Source organism: Helicoverpa zea, chromosome 23, assembly GCF_022581195.2.
Source record: "Helicoverpa zea isolate HzStark_Cry1AcR chromosome 23, ilHelZeax1.1, whole genome shotgun sequence".
NCBI lineage: Eukaryota > Metazoa > Arthropoda > Insecta > Lepidoptera > Noctuidae > Helicoverpa > Helicoverpa zea.
The window spans coordinates 3,937,216-3,951,254 of NC_061474.1; the positions used below are offsets into that span (position 1 = coordinate 3,937,216).

Sequence of the window (14,039 nt, forward strand, 5' to 3'; positions counted from 1 at the left end):
AAAAAAACCCAACTGCGTGAAAAAAATATAGGATAGGAGGTACGAGGAAATATAGAGTTGGAGTTTTTATTTAATAATATTTTAATTATTTAGATTATTCAAACCCTCTGCAAGGCACAGTCAGCTTAAAATTTAGACAAACGAGGTCACATAACAGAAATAACTGGCCATAAAATTCCCTATCAACAAAAGAGTTTTCATTCCAACGATTTTAATAAAAAGTCGGCAATAAAGACCCGAGAACCAACATAATTTCCTTTAGGGACGGCTAAGAAAAGCGATCACGAAAATTAAAATCTTATGAATACATTTAAAAGCTTTAAGGGTATTGAGAAGCTAACACGATTTTAAGTGGAAATAAGTGGAAAACAGCTCTTAATATAATTTATTCGTCGCGGTTTAACGGGCAGTGACTTTGACCACCAACAGGATGAATGCGACCACGGTAATTACTTTGCTGACCAATTTAAAAACTTAAGTAATTCGGATTTTGTGTCCATTAAAGTTAGGTGTATGAACCTCCTTGTGTGTCTATATACCTCATTATATACTTTATAATTTACTTCCCTAAGTACCACATTAATCGATTATTTTTATATAACTCCTTATGTACTTTGTATTTAATATATCTCCTTAATACTTTCTTATTTACCTCCTTATGTACTTTCTTACACAGTTTCTTGTATAGTATTTTATGAACTTCCTTATCCTATACGTCCTTATAAAAGATTTTTATTTTTATTTTTATTTTATTTTTTATTTTTATTATTATAAATTCTTCGTACGTTAGAAGAAGTGATAGTTATTAACCACTTAATTAATTCAACATTACAAACACACATTTCAGTGACGCAGCTGCAAACTAATTTCGCAGTTTGGACAGCCAAATAAAAACTGTGATTGTTCTACAACCATAGATTACCTAATAGTTAGTACGTGAATAGCCTGTATGCTCAGTATGGACATCTAGATTTGCAATGTCATTTATATTTGTCACCTGCGGAATATTAATGTAGGCTGGTAAAAAAATGTGTGTTTAGTCACGTGCTTTTGTTGCCGAGTTTCGTTTATAGTTTGAAGACAATAGAAAAAAAACGTGTTGACAAAGTAGTCATTAAGATTTTGTCTCTACTTTTGGATACGGTAAGTATCGTTAGGAGTTTTCTCTCTGTGGAGGTCTGTAGCTTGAACCGTGTGTTTGAACATTTTTTAAAGATTTGGAAATTAAAAACAAAATCTAATTTTATTCATTTTAAGTATACCAGGACTTTACTAAAGTCCCATAATTACGTTTAGCTCATATTTTACTTAAGTTCTTAGTTTATAAAGACATAAAAGGCTAGATGCAAATCTGCGAACTACAAGAAAATTCCATCTCACTTCGAGTGACGGTTGACGTGACCATTTTCACAATTAGCTAAAATGGAGGCAAAAATAAAATTGAAGATGTTAACAAATAACATAGTTTACAAGTGAAGCTAATATAAGCGTGTTAAATAGGGATCGAATTTGCAATTATAATATCTGGTAATCGTTCTAGCCATCAGTAGAAATAGCTCAAAAAGTTTCAGATCTGTGTTGTTATGTTCACACTACCATTCATCTCCCGATCAAACTGTCGGCCAACTAAAAATTTGCAGTAGGTATACTCCGTTGAATGCAAACTATTTATTTTCTATCCACTTTTAAAGCAGTAGGCATGGTTATAAAAAGAAAAACAAACCTAAACCTACGTTTCAAGTTCATGAACCATATTCCTTCAGAAACTTTTTTATTCAATTCTAGTAGGTAAGTTAGTAAAAGTTTTTCGAAAACCTGATTTATTTCCCAAACTTGGACAAACAATATAAAAATTTGATAACTCTCGTGTGTAACTTCACACGGGCTGAGAATAAAAATGGCTTCGAAATAGTGGAATAACTTAGTTCCCGGATGGTCGAGACAACATGACGAGTTTCTTCAAGAAGTGCTTTTCTAGAAAGCATAAATCTAACTTAGAAGAAGTGCCATCCAAGGTAGGATCCAACTCCTTATTTGCAAAATACTCACCTACTTAAAAACGGACACACACAATAACAATTATATTATTTCCAGGAATTTGATGTAGATATCTACGATGAAACGTACGCGATTCCGAGAGCTATCCTCAGACTGGTGGGACTTCGAATCACCAGAGATGATTCACCAACTGTCAGGTAATCTCACTCGGGTACTTTTAAAAATATATTATAATATATAAATTGCTGCGATTTCTTGCAGCAGGGATGTCATCCTAAATATGGCTCCCATACTCCCATACATATTAAGGATAGCCATTCCTTTAAAAGACCGTCAACCGTGCCGAATATTTTTTAAATGTAGTGTTTTCAAATCGTTTAGTAATCCCACTATAACATTAATCATAAGATAAATAAAGAAAATATAAAGTTCTTGCGATGCGTCGTGCGAGCCCACAGATTTTTACGGTGCGACGTCCGCGTCGCGTCGCAGTTTTGTGTACTGGCTTCCTCGAAGTGCAAAGTCCTGCACTCCTCAAACTAAGCAGCTTATATTATTATCAGATAGTACCTAAGTTTCTATACAAATATAAAAAAAAAATGAAATAAGTTCAAATCAGATATGCAATCCAGGTTGCTATGGAACATCTTCTACTGGTTCGAGTTCGCGAACCTGTTCATCGTGACGTGGCTGGAGCTGATCAAGATGGCGCAGACGGCTCGAGGCGGCTCCTTCCAGGATGCTATAGAGATATTCTGCATGATGCCTTGCGTTGGATATCTGCTACTTGGTATGTACCTATGCTTGTGTAGCTCGTATAAGCTAAAATGAAGTTATATAATTAGCACATTTAATGCGGTAGGGAAGCACGTCATTTCAGTTTCGACGAGCTCTTTAGAAGTCTTGTCTCAGGAAAGTGTGACGGTGTGTGAATTTAACCATAAACTTGTCTTTGCATGACTCGGCCACAGCCTAGCCCTCCAAACCTTACACAAATTAAGAAAATGGGTATATACCTACCTACTTACATTTACACACGCAAAACCGCACTGAATAAAAACATGTATACTAAGATTTGGATTATTACCTATGAATCGCAATAATGTATCTCTAGGGCAGCTGGAGAGGTGAATGGGCTTTCTAATATTGAAAGGTTTTTTAAAGCATTGCCGGGCTCGAACAATCTCTTTAGCTTTATCATAATGTAAAGTAATTTCTAGCCATGGCGAAATCCTACAAGATTGTTTACCACCGCTCCGTCTACGAGAACCTGATCGAAGAGTTGCGGAGTATGTGGCCGCGGGGGGAGGTGTCGGATGAGGAGCATCAGATCCTCAGCACGGCGCTCAGACACCTCAACTATGTTATACAAGGTAAATGAGGGTATGGACCTTTTTTGTAGATGGTAAATCGTCAAATGACCCCTTCAGGTCTTTGAAGATAGAGTCAAGTATATTAAGAAAGAAGTACGGGAAAATCTTAGAGGAGTATTTTCACAGATTTTTTCCACAATACATTTTTTTTCTGTTTTATATGTTCAAAAATCTTAAATCGTCATTTTTAGGGTTCCGTACCCAAAGGGTAAAACGGGACCCTATTGTTTTCGCTCCTCTGTCCGCCCGTCCGTCCGTCCGTCCGTCCGTCCGTCTGTCACCAGGCTGTATCTCATGAACGGTGATAGTTAGAGAGTTGAAATTTTCACAGATGATGTATTTCTGTTGCCGCTTTAACTACAAGTACTGAAAACTAGAATAAAATAAATATTTTGGGGGGCTCCCATACAACAAACGTGATTTTTTTGCTCGATTTCGATAAATATATATATGTATATAGAATATTAGTTTGGATGGTACGGAACCCTTCGTGCGCGAGTCCGACTCGTACTTGGCCGGTTTTTTAAAACATTTTAAGTATTTCACCGATAATCTTGTTAGATATATTAACTATGGTCCATAAGTTAGGTACAATAAAACAAAGCTTTTTCCACATAACAGCACAAACAAAGGTTGTGTCTTTATTTGCCTATTTATAGAAATCTAGACTTTATTGAAAATCAGGTTACTCGAAACTTCAAACCCCATGATCGGATCTTTAAACTTCATACTAAGTATTTACTTGCACCTTCGTTTCACCCAAATCCAATCAAAAGTCGAAAACAATTGCTGTTACATTTCCACTATCTAAGCTAAAAGTCAATAACAGACCAATTAGGATCGTAGATATTAGACGCTGAACCAATTAGTGGTAGACACAAGTTTCAAAGCAACTCATCTATTGAAGCACCTTGGAGTAGGTAATAATATAGCGATTGCGTGGAACTGTCTAATAACTTGTGTCCTATCTGAAGTCTTACAACTGTTATTGCTAACGTCTGGGCATTTGGTGTTATGTCTATTTGTTTTGTAGCCTTTTAGACATATAAGCTACGAGTAAGTACATCAAGTTATTCTGTTAACGTATCTTTGATTGCACACAGCGTCGGACTGGCCATACAGTCGAGGTGGCATTTGCCAGCCGGGCCCCAGCCTGCACGCCCCCCCCCACAGGCCTGGGTTGAGAGGCATGCGGCAACCTCAGCACAGGGGGGGGGGGGGCGCGCAGCGTGCCCCCTGTGCTACGGTTGCCCGCGTGCATGTCTCGTAAACTATGCGTCTTACAAAAAAATTGAAAGACAAAACAATTTGCTACAAATTATGACTTGACGAATTTTTTGTAAGATGCATAGTTTACGAGATATCGCGAAAAAAGTGTTTTCACCCCTTTTTTCAAGATGGCGGCCGGGGGACCTGGGTGGCGACCCCACAAACTTGAGATTAAGCTTCTATTGACCCCCCACACATGTCCCATAAATAAAATTGCATCCTGTAATAAATGCAATACTCTGTCCTTAAATTGTAGGTAACATTTCAATGGGCTAAAATTGCCGGAAAATTATGGGAGTTTTATTTCGCTTTCTTTTATGTAAGTATTATAGTGGTTATTATAAATGTATGTCTCTTCCAGACCTCGGGACTATAGAGTCCCGGATTTTTGGGAGGCGAACGTGGGGCCGAGGCCAACACGCTGAAGCCCTTTTGAGACAACTTTAATGAAATGGTGACACAAAACCGACGATTATCCCAGTATACACTATAGAAATGTACCCAAGGACAATCCCCGGTTCTGTGCTAAACTATTGCTAACTATGGATGAAAACTACTTAGGCTATTATTATTACCTTGCTCTAGCGACTCCACTCTGACCGGCCGATGAAGGCAAGCCAAGAGGCGGGAGACCTATCCCCCGTCATGCTTCACTCCGGCAAGCCGGAGGTGGGGGACAGTATACTCTCCCTGGAGCACTCGGATATATAGCCCCGCGGGGTCGCTACTCCCCGTCATCCGCCTCAGATGCCCTGCGGTATTATTATTATCAATAATAATAGTCTTAAAAACCAGAAGCAGGTTTGTTTAACGAGGAAATTACAAGAAATAGTTTAAACATGAAAATCAACTAAGATTAGTCAAGAACGCGGCAAAATCTTATTCTGTCAAACGATAACATGTCTTGTCACAATGACGTTCGAAAAAAGAATCCTCCAAGCATAGATGAACGGCTGAATGGCGAGGTGTCTATGGTCGCTCGTCTCTGCTGCCCTCTTTGTAACTACTGGCAGCTAACACGGCCTCTCCTGACACCCTGACGTCCTCGGCAGGATCTGGGTGAGCCTGGTTGAGTCTCGGAACACCTGCACATGCAATAAGCGAGTTGGACCTAGCTCAATTTCGTCATATTTAAATCTCGATTGGTTATTGTGCTCGTCATCGTTTTTCTGTACAATGACACTTTCAGAATAAAAATTATTCGAGGACTTACAAACCTCAAACAAAGTACTAATCCATTTAAAGGAAGAAAAATAAATAACATCAACTTTAAATCAAATAACAAGTACAAAATGAATAACAGAACACTGGTATACCATCCAGTGACTCGCAAATAAATAACGTCAACTTTAAATCAAATAACAGGTACAAAATTAATAACAGAACACTGGTATACCACCCAGCGACTCGAAAATAAATAACGTCAACTTTAAATCAAATAACAGGTACAAAATTAATAACAGAACACTGGTATACCACCCAGCGACTCGAAAATAAATAACGTCAACTTTAAATCAATTAACAGATACAAAATTAATAACAGAACACTGGTATACCACCCAGTGTAAGTGTGTCGAGTGTAAGGCTGAAACATATTAGTTGTACACATATAAACACACAACATACAAAGAAATCATGTAAATTATTAACCTGGTTTGGAGTGTAAAGCTGAAACATATTAGTTGTAAAAAGAAATACGATTACTTTTACTTATTAGTTAAACCGTGGGTGCAAGCGTGCACTCAAGCGCAAGAAATATGTTATCAAGAACAAATACTCGAACTATATGGAAGTCATAGTCAAATCAAGTCATAGTCAAGCCAGGGGCTCAAAATATACGGAAGTCATGGTCAAGGCAAGTCATAGTCAAGCCAGTTGTTCAGACTATACGGAAGCCATAAGCCAGGGGCTCAGACTATACGGAAGTCATAAGCCAGGGGCTCAGACTATACGGAAGCCACAAGCCAGGGGCTCAGACTATACGGAAGCCATAAGCCAGAGGCTCAGACTATACGGAAGCCATAAGCCAGAGGCTCAGACTATTCGGAAGCCATAAGCCATGGGCTCAGACCATACAGAAGCCATATGCCAGAGGCTCAGACTATTCGGAAGGCATAAGCCAACAGAACCAGCAGGAGCACCAGCACAGCAGCGCTCGTGCCGCGACCAGGAGCACCGGCAGAGCAGCGCTCGTGCCGCAATCAGCAGCACCAGCACAGAAGCGCTTGGGCCACGACACGGCCGTTACACATTCTCGTGTATAAGTCTGCGAACAAGCACTTATGACATACATTTCGTTCGGCCACTTCTGACCAACAAAATCTTTCATCAAAATCTGGAAAGCTTTTCGCTCTCAAAGAAATAAATTCAAGGCATAACTTTGAAACTATGTCTCAGAAATATCATTATTACTAATCATGTGTCAGCAACGCTGAAAACACAACTACCATTACGGTTTGATAAGTTACGTGTAGTTAACTTTACTTCAACTTTGCTACACAGAATACTCATAGGTGACAATACCAATAGTTGGTACATTATTACACATTTTTTCACTTAATACAGCTAAGAGCATAATTACTTCCGATGTGTAATCAAAACAATAGAACAGATCACCTGACCTCAAAGCATGATATGCCAGGTCCGCTATCCACTGGCTTTCATTACCGGAGTATGCCAAACGAGATACTGGCCGTCAGCACTCCGTACAGCATGCAAAGCTTGTACAGCAGCACAGCACCCGGGGAGCATGAAGTGTCACAGCTTACTATGTCAAATGACACAGCACCTGGAGCGCTTACACCATCACCTCACATGGCTTAGGCTTATCCTTAATACCTGTAGTCAAAAGACAAGCAAGCAAGCATCTGGCTAAGGTAACCAAACGTTCAATTGACAGACTCTCAAGCTTTGTCATGTTACAGATTTGAACATTAGTTAACATCAAAAATTAATGCACCCAAATTACATAATCAGTAAAAGAAAATAAAAACTAAGGTCTGTAAACAGACTTTCAATTTGTAAAATGTGATTTACGCCATAGCCTTCCATTCAACAGGGTTTATTTGTTGTTTGTATCCCTTTCTTGAGCTCTCCAGGCCTTCGAGGGCAAAAATCTCAAGCCTGATGCACAATTTGAACTATTCTACTTCAATTAAAAACAAATTGAGTAAGTCAAAATCAAAACAGTGTGCATTTATATCACAAGAGCAGTAAACTTATATTTCTGTGTAGGTACTTGTTGAAACTCTCATGAGCAGAATGTTTAGAAATAAATATTATTGAGCTCATATACATAGTAAGCATGTAACTAACATCTAACTCAAGTTCTCATACACTTTCAGTATGTCTTTAACTAATAACCCAACAATATGGATTACAAGTCATGTATTACATAAAGGCTAAATAAAACCGGATTGATCTCACCATTTACATACAGGTAGGTACATTACAGGATTCTTCCCGTAACATCTGGAGCATAGTAGGAGCAAGGCATGTTGTTCACGAACACCAGAGCAATACATAGGCAGAAACTCATTCCACCCAAAACACACGAGAGCAGCATCAGCGTACTAAACTCGAGCAATTCTCGAGCTGCCTGCATAGCATCTTGAATCTACCAATCTATGCAACGCACTGCAACCCATTACAAAATGAAAATAGAACGGCAAAAACTTCGGTAATGGCGGATATCCTTACACCGCGTCGTACTTAGTAAAAGTGCCAATGAATCTAAACTGAAAGTGCCAATGAAAAAACTTTATAGTGGGAGTGAGACTATCCCACTTCTGATCTTAAAAACCAGAAGCAGGTTTGTTTAACGAGGAAATTACAAGAAATAGTTTAAACATGAAAATCAACTAAGATTAGTCAAGAACGCGGCAAAATCTTATTCTGTCAAACGATAACATGTCTTGTCACAATGACGTTCGAAAAAAGAATCCTCCAAGCATAGATGAACGGCTGAATGGCGAGGTGTCTATGGTCGCTCGTCTCTGCTGCCCTCTTTGTAACTACTGGCAGCTAACAATAGTGTTTATTCCGCCGTTTATAAAATAAACTAAAGCAAGAAACCCTACAGGAATCGGTCATGATTTCGAAGGACTGAGACATTTTTGCTGTTGTAAGGTCGCGGCAAAAACGCGTAAAATTCGCAATTTACGCGGTTTTCTAGATCTAGCTAGCAGGGCGCCAAGCATACACTAGGGCTATAGAGGTTAAAAACTCGATGAATTCGGAACTGCAACATTTATAAATAACAATTAAGAAACGTAACGTATTTATTCACTCTCATCTCATAATTTTGATGAAACGGAACGCATTACGCAAGTAAAGAGTCTGTGGTTTGGGGAATCCCCGACGCGTGCGTTCGCTGCTCCTTGAATCGCATTTCATTGTTTAGTCGGTTTGTATTGCCCTTACCGCCGATACTCTAGTTCAATTACATTACAAGTCTATCGCATCAATTGCAAATGTCGATCGAGAGTTGCTGTCAAAAGAACTGGAATCTTTTGCAAATAAGTTTAGTGAACTGTCTAAAACTCTTTGGGATGAGCACGTTTCTCCTAGGCAGCATAAGCAAGATTCAGATTCACAAAGCGACGAAGAAAACGACGAAGATGTTTTAGACTTAGACCAGGCAGCAAAGGACGCCATGTGTTTTTCCAGAAGTGGTTTGGACGTCTGTCAAAGTTGCATACCATGTGCATGTAAACTTTTATCACAGTATAATATGCATATCAGCACGTACACCACCTTATATGTTGCATATTGTGTAATTCTCACAATTTCATTCACGCAAGTGACTTGTGAGAGACGATTTTCAGCATTGAAGCGCATTAAAACGAGACTTCGTTCTTTACTGGGGCAAGAACTGTTGGATTCGTTGATTATATTAAATACAGAATCGGATCTAATCAAGGATGACGAAAACAACAGCTTTTACGATCGAGTCATTAACTGCTTAGCTGAAAGTTCTCCTCTTTTAAAAAAAATTTTGATTGGCTAGCTTTATATAATTTGTTCTAAGTAAATACCTCCTTACTATTTGTACGGTTCGCTTTGTATGTACACGGAAAATAAAACACCGGATTACAGTTGTAACACACTTAATCGCTCGGCGGTTCCCTCGGGCATGAGCGCGCCTAGCGACTCGCTAGCCACGCTCCCCGCCACCGACCGTCGCGCCATCTAGCGTGCAACGTTTATTATACGTAGTACACTACATATCTACCTTTTACAAAATTAGAAAAATGAAATGATTGTTGTAGCTTACTCATCAGAATCACAATACAACCAAACAACGTCAGACAAAATTTAATCAATTATTTTCAATCAATCCCTCATTTCCGTCGATCTCTGGAGAATTATTTGGACAAACTTCCCATTTACCCTCAACCTTCTTGAGATGTACAATGTTCCTACGAAGTCGCTTTCCATTTTCATCGTTTACTACTTCGACGTCATTACCGTCCTTATTGACGACTGTGTGCGGCGCATCATTGAACGTAGTAGACAATTTATTTTCCTTGATCATATTTTTTACGTATACTTTTTCTCCAACTTCTATATTTGATTCTGTGGCTTGTCTTTTCCTGTCTGCATACTCTTTGCCCTTAGTTTTCATGGTTGTATCTCTGTCTTTTGTTTCCAGATCTACTTCAGAAAATTCAATATCTACCACTGATGGTAGTTTGTCCCTGAATTTACGCCTGAAAAAAAGTTCACCGGGAGGTTTCCCGGTTACAGAATGAGGTGTACTATTATACATGGTCAAATATTTAAGCAAATCGTCTTGCCAATTAGACTTTTGAGTTTGACTTATACGTAAACGCTTTAATATGTCTCTGTTTTGTCTCTCAACCTCACCATTTTGTTGTGGCCAATAAGGAATGCTATGAAACAGCTGAATACCAAATTCTTTGCAAAAATTTTCAAAGTCTATACTAATGAACTGTCTGCCGTTATCGGCAGTTATGCTCACTGGTGTACCTAATCGAGAAAATATTTCTTTAAGTATATTGATTGTATGTGTTGAGTCAGTGTTTTTTGTAATTTTTATTTCTTTATATCGACTATAATAATCTATGACTACTAAAAGGTAATGTCCAGTAGGCAAGGGTCCAAGATAATCTATAGCTATATCAATCCAAGGCTGCAATGGAAGTTCCCGTCTTCGCATAGGATTCGGAGGATTTGGAGCCGAAACTAGAGTGCAACCTTTACAAGATCTGACACAATTTTCCGCGTCCCTATCAATTTTGGGCCACCATACTTTTGACCTTAGACGTGATTTCATTCCTACGATGCCCGGGTGCCCCTCATGAGCTGCAGCTAAAACCTTTGGCCTCAAGGTGGAAGGAATGACAATTTTACTCCCTCGCAAAAGCAAATTATCTTGGAAACATAATTCCTGTTCAAATACCTTGTATGTGCTAACACTTTGTTCCCAATTATTATTATAAACTCCATTTTTAACTAATTTTAATTCCGGGTCTGTCTCGCAGGCTTGTGTCAGCTCATGTAAAGTGATCGCAGTAGGACGAGATTCGGCAACGACTAGGTTTAAATAGTTTTCGTCATCAAAAGGTTGTGGAGGCTGGTTAGTATTGACACACAACCGTGACAATGAGTCTGCAATATTTTTCTTACCCGGACTATATATTATTTTAAAATTGTACGACTGTAGTCGTAGAACCCAACGTTCGATTCTCGCACATGGTTTAGAATCTGGCCCGAATATTACCTCCAACGGTTTATGGTCACTAATGAGTTCGAAACTATCCTTCCCAAACAAATAAATGTCAAAATGTTCTACAGCCCACACTAGCGCCAGAGCTTCTTTCTCTGTTTGACAGTAACGTTTTTCACGATCTGAGAGACTTTTATTGCCAAATGCAATTATTCTGGGTCCATTTTTACCATGCTGAACGAGCACAGCACCTAACCCAACAGGACTAGCATCCGCGTACACTTGTGTACGATCTAGTGGGTCGTAATATCCCAGAGTTTTAATTTGTGTTATAGCCCGTTTTAATCCATTAAAAGCTCGTGACCTTTCGTCATTCCAATAGGAAGTAATTTCGGTACCCTTGTTTAGCTTCAATCTTAATAGTTCGCGTAAAGGTTCGGTCCAAGTTGCTAAATTAGGGATCCATTTCCCAACATAATTTACTAGACCTAAAAAACTTTGCACTTCTTCAATGACAGTTGGCTCACGAAACGATTCTATTGTTTTAATATATTTATCTAAAGGCTTAACTCCATCACAAGACAACTTGTGCCCTAGAAATTCTATTTGTGCAACCCCAAAAACACATTTTGCGTCATTTAATAAAATATGGTTACATTTTAAAACCTGTAAAACTTTTTTGAGTCTCTCCCCGTGTTCATCCCTATTGCTACCATAAACAACAATGTCGTCTATAAAATTAACTACCCCTGTACAAGGTAAAAGTACTCTTTCTAGATTTTTTTGAAAAAATTCAGGCGCACAAGAAATGCCAAACATGAGCCGCTTGTATCTAAACAGGCCTTGGCTACAAATGAAAGTTGTGATGTGTCTACAATCCTCGCTTAGTTCTAATTGATGAAATGAATTTTTTAGGTCTAATTTAGAAAATATTTTGGCGTTTCTAAACCTTGGCATTAACTGATCCATGGTAGGTAAGGGGTGTTTTTCCCTGATAATGGCTTGATTCGCTCGCCTCATGTCTATACAGATACGGATATCTCCATCCTGTTTTAGAACAGGTACTAGAGGAGAGATCCAATCAGATGGGCCATTTACAGGTTCTATGATATCCAAATCAACGAGTTCTTGAATTTTTTTATTAATTTTAGACTCTAAGGGAATTGGTACTCTGCGACAAGGCTGAGAGACAGGTTTGACAGACGTATCTATGGGAATATGGATTTGGACATCTTTAAATTTAGGGAACCTACCATCAACTGCATTTACTCCTATTCCCAGTTTCAGGACTCCAAGTTTGATAGCTGTGTCTTTTCCAAGCAAATTCCTTGTGCCGTTTTTCACTACATAAAAAGTCGCTTTCACAGTCGGAAATTCGCTATTAACCATTATGGTCGCATCAAATGCCCCCAGAATCGTCAGAGGATTTTCACTTCCATATGCCTTGAAAGTTTTGTCTGGGTTATTGGTTTGGTTTTCAACTCGAATCTTCTTGCTTTTGAGAACACGCCAGGTTTCGTCACCAATTATATTATATTTACTTCCAGAGTCGATCAACATCTCTATTCCAACATTGCCAAGAATACACTTAACAGTGTCGTCACCTTCAATGTGGAAAATGTAATCAACCTCGTCTGACTTATTTTTTGGCTTTTTATCAGGATGTATAGCCTGATTCGGTTTAGACACATTGTCATTAGCTTTGCGTTTGTATGCCCTGGTTCTACACTGTTTTCGATAGTGTCCAATGAACCCGCACTTGAGGCATTTTTTATCACGGGCCGGACATAACTTGCTATCACTTGGATGGTTACCACTACATCGCGAACATGAATTTGAACTCGATTTATTTTTAACTGAGCGCGTCTCTAATCTATTCACTGAAATCTCTTTACTAGGTCCTGGCAGTCCAAAGTTATTGAGTTGACGGTTAACAGTTTCTAAAGCGTTGGCTTCGGATATAATTTTATCAAGTGTGACGTCATCACCGAGTGTCAAAATTGTTTTTCTTAATTTAGCTGACTCGCATTTTTCGGTGATTTGATCGATCATATTTTCATCAGGAGCGGTAAACTTGCATTTCGAACTTTGATGACGAAGCCTAACAAGAAACTTATCAAATTTTTCTCCAGTTTCTTGTTTGATAAGCCTAAACAAATGACGCTCATATACCCTACTTTGCTTAGGTGCGAAATATTCATCTATATAGTTTATTAATGGCAACAGTAAAAATATCGGTGTCACTGTTAGCCACGGTTTCTAAATGTGCTCCAGGAATATTATAATAAATTTCTTGCAGGGATAGGCCACCCATGTGTAAGAGAACTGCTCGTTTTGCTTCAGCTTTAGTTACATTAGTAGCAATTAGGTATAGCTCTAGTGCACGTTTCCATTTTTCCCAACGTAAACCCACCGAAGCTGGGTCACCGTCACAATCCAATGGTTCTAGTGGCGGTAAGTGTGACATGTTATTGTTTTGGGACTACCTGTAACAAGGATTAATACCCTTTTGTAGGTACCGTTCTGATTTTTATAGAACTACCTCTCAATATATTAGTTAACATTAGTCAACATAAACATGTTTCTTAGGTACCGTTCTTAATTTTATAGAACTACCTGTAGATATTTAGTCAACATATTATAGGTACATGTTTTGTAGGTACCGTTCTAATATTATAGAACTACCTCTCAATATATATTAGTTAACA

At 38.6% G+C, this 14,039-nt stretch overlaps 1 long non-coding RNA gene across 1 annotated transcript; it reads left to right on the forward strand.

Annotated features, from left to right (window-relative positions):
* Nucleotides 1-2,053: 2,053 nt before the first annotated feature.
* On the forward strand, nt 2,054-3,365 carry LOC124641809. Its single transcript, XR_006985703.1, has 3 exons — nt 2,054-2,195; nt 2,631-2,788; nt 3,219-3,365. It is a non-coding gene; the product is annotated as an uncharacterized LOC124641809 (long non-coding RNA).
* Nucleotides 3,366-14,039: the final 10,674 nt, after the last annotated feature.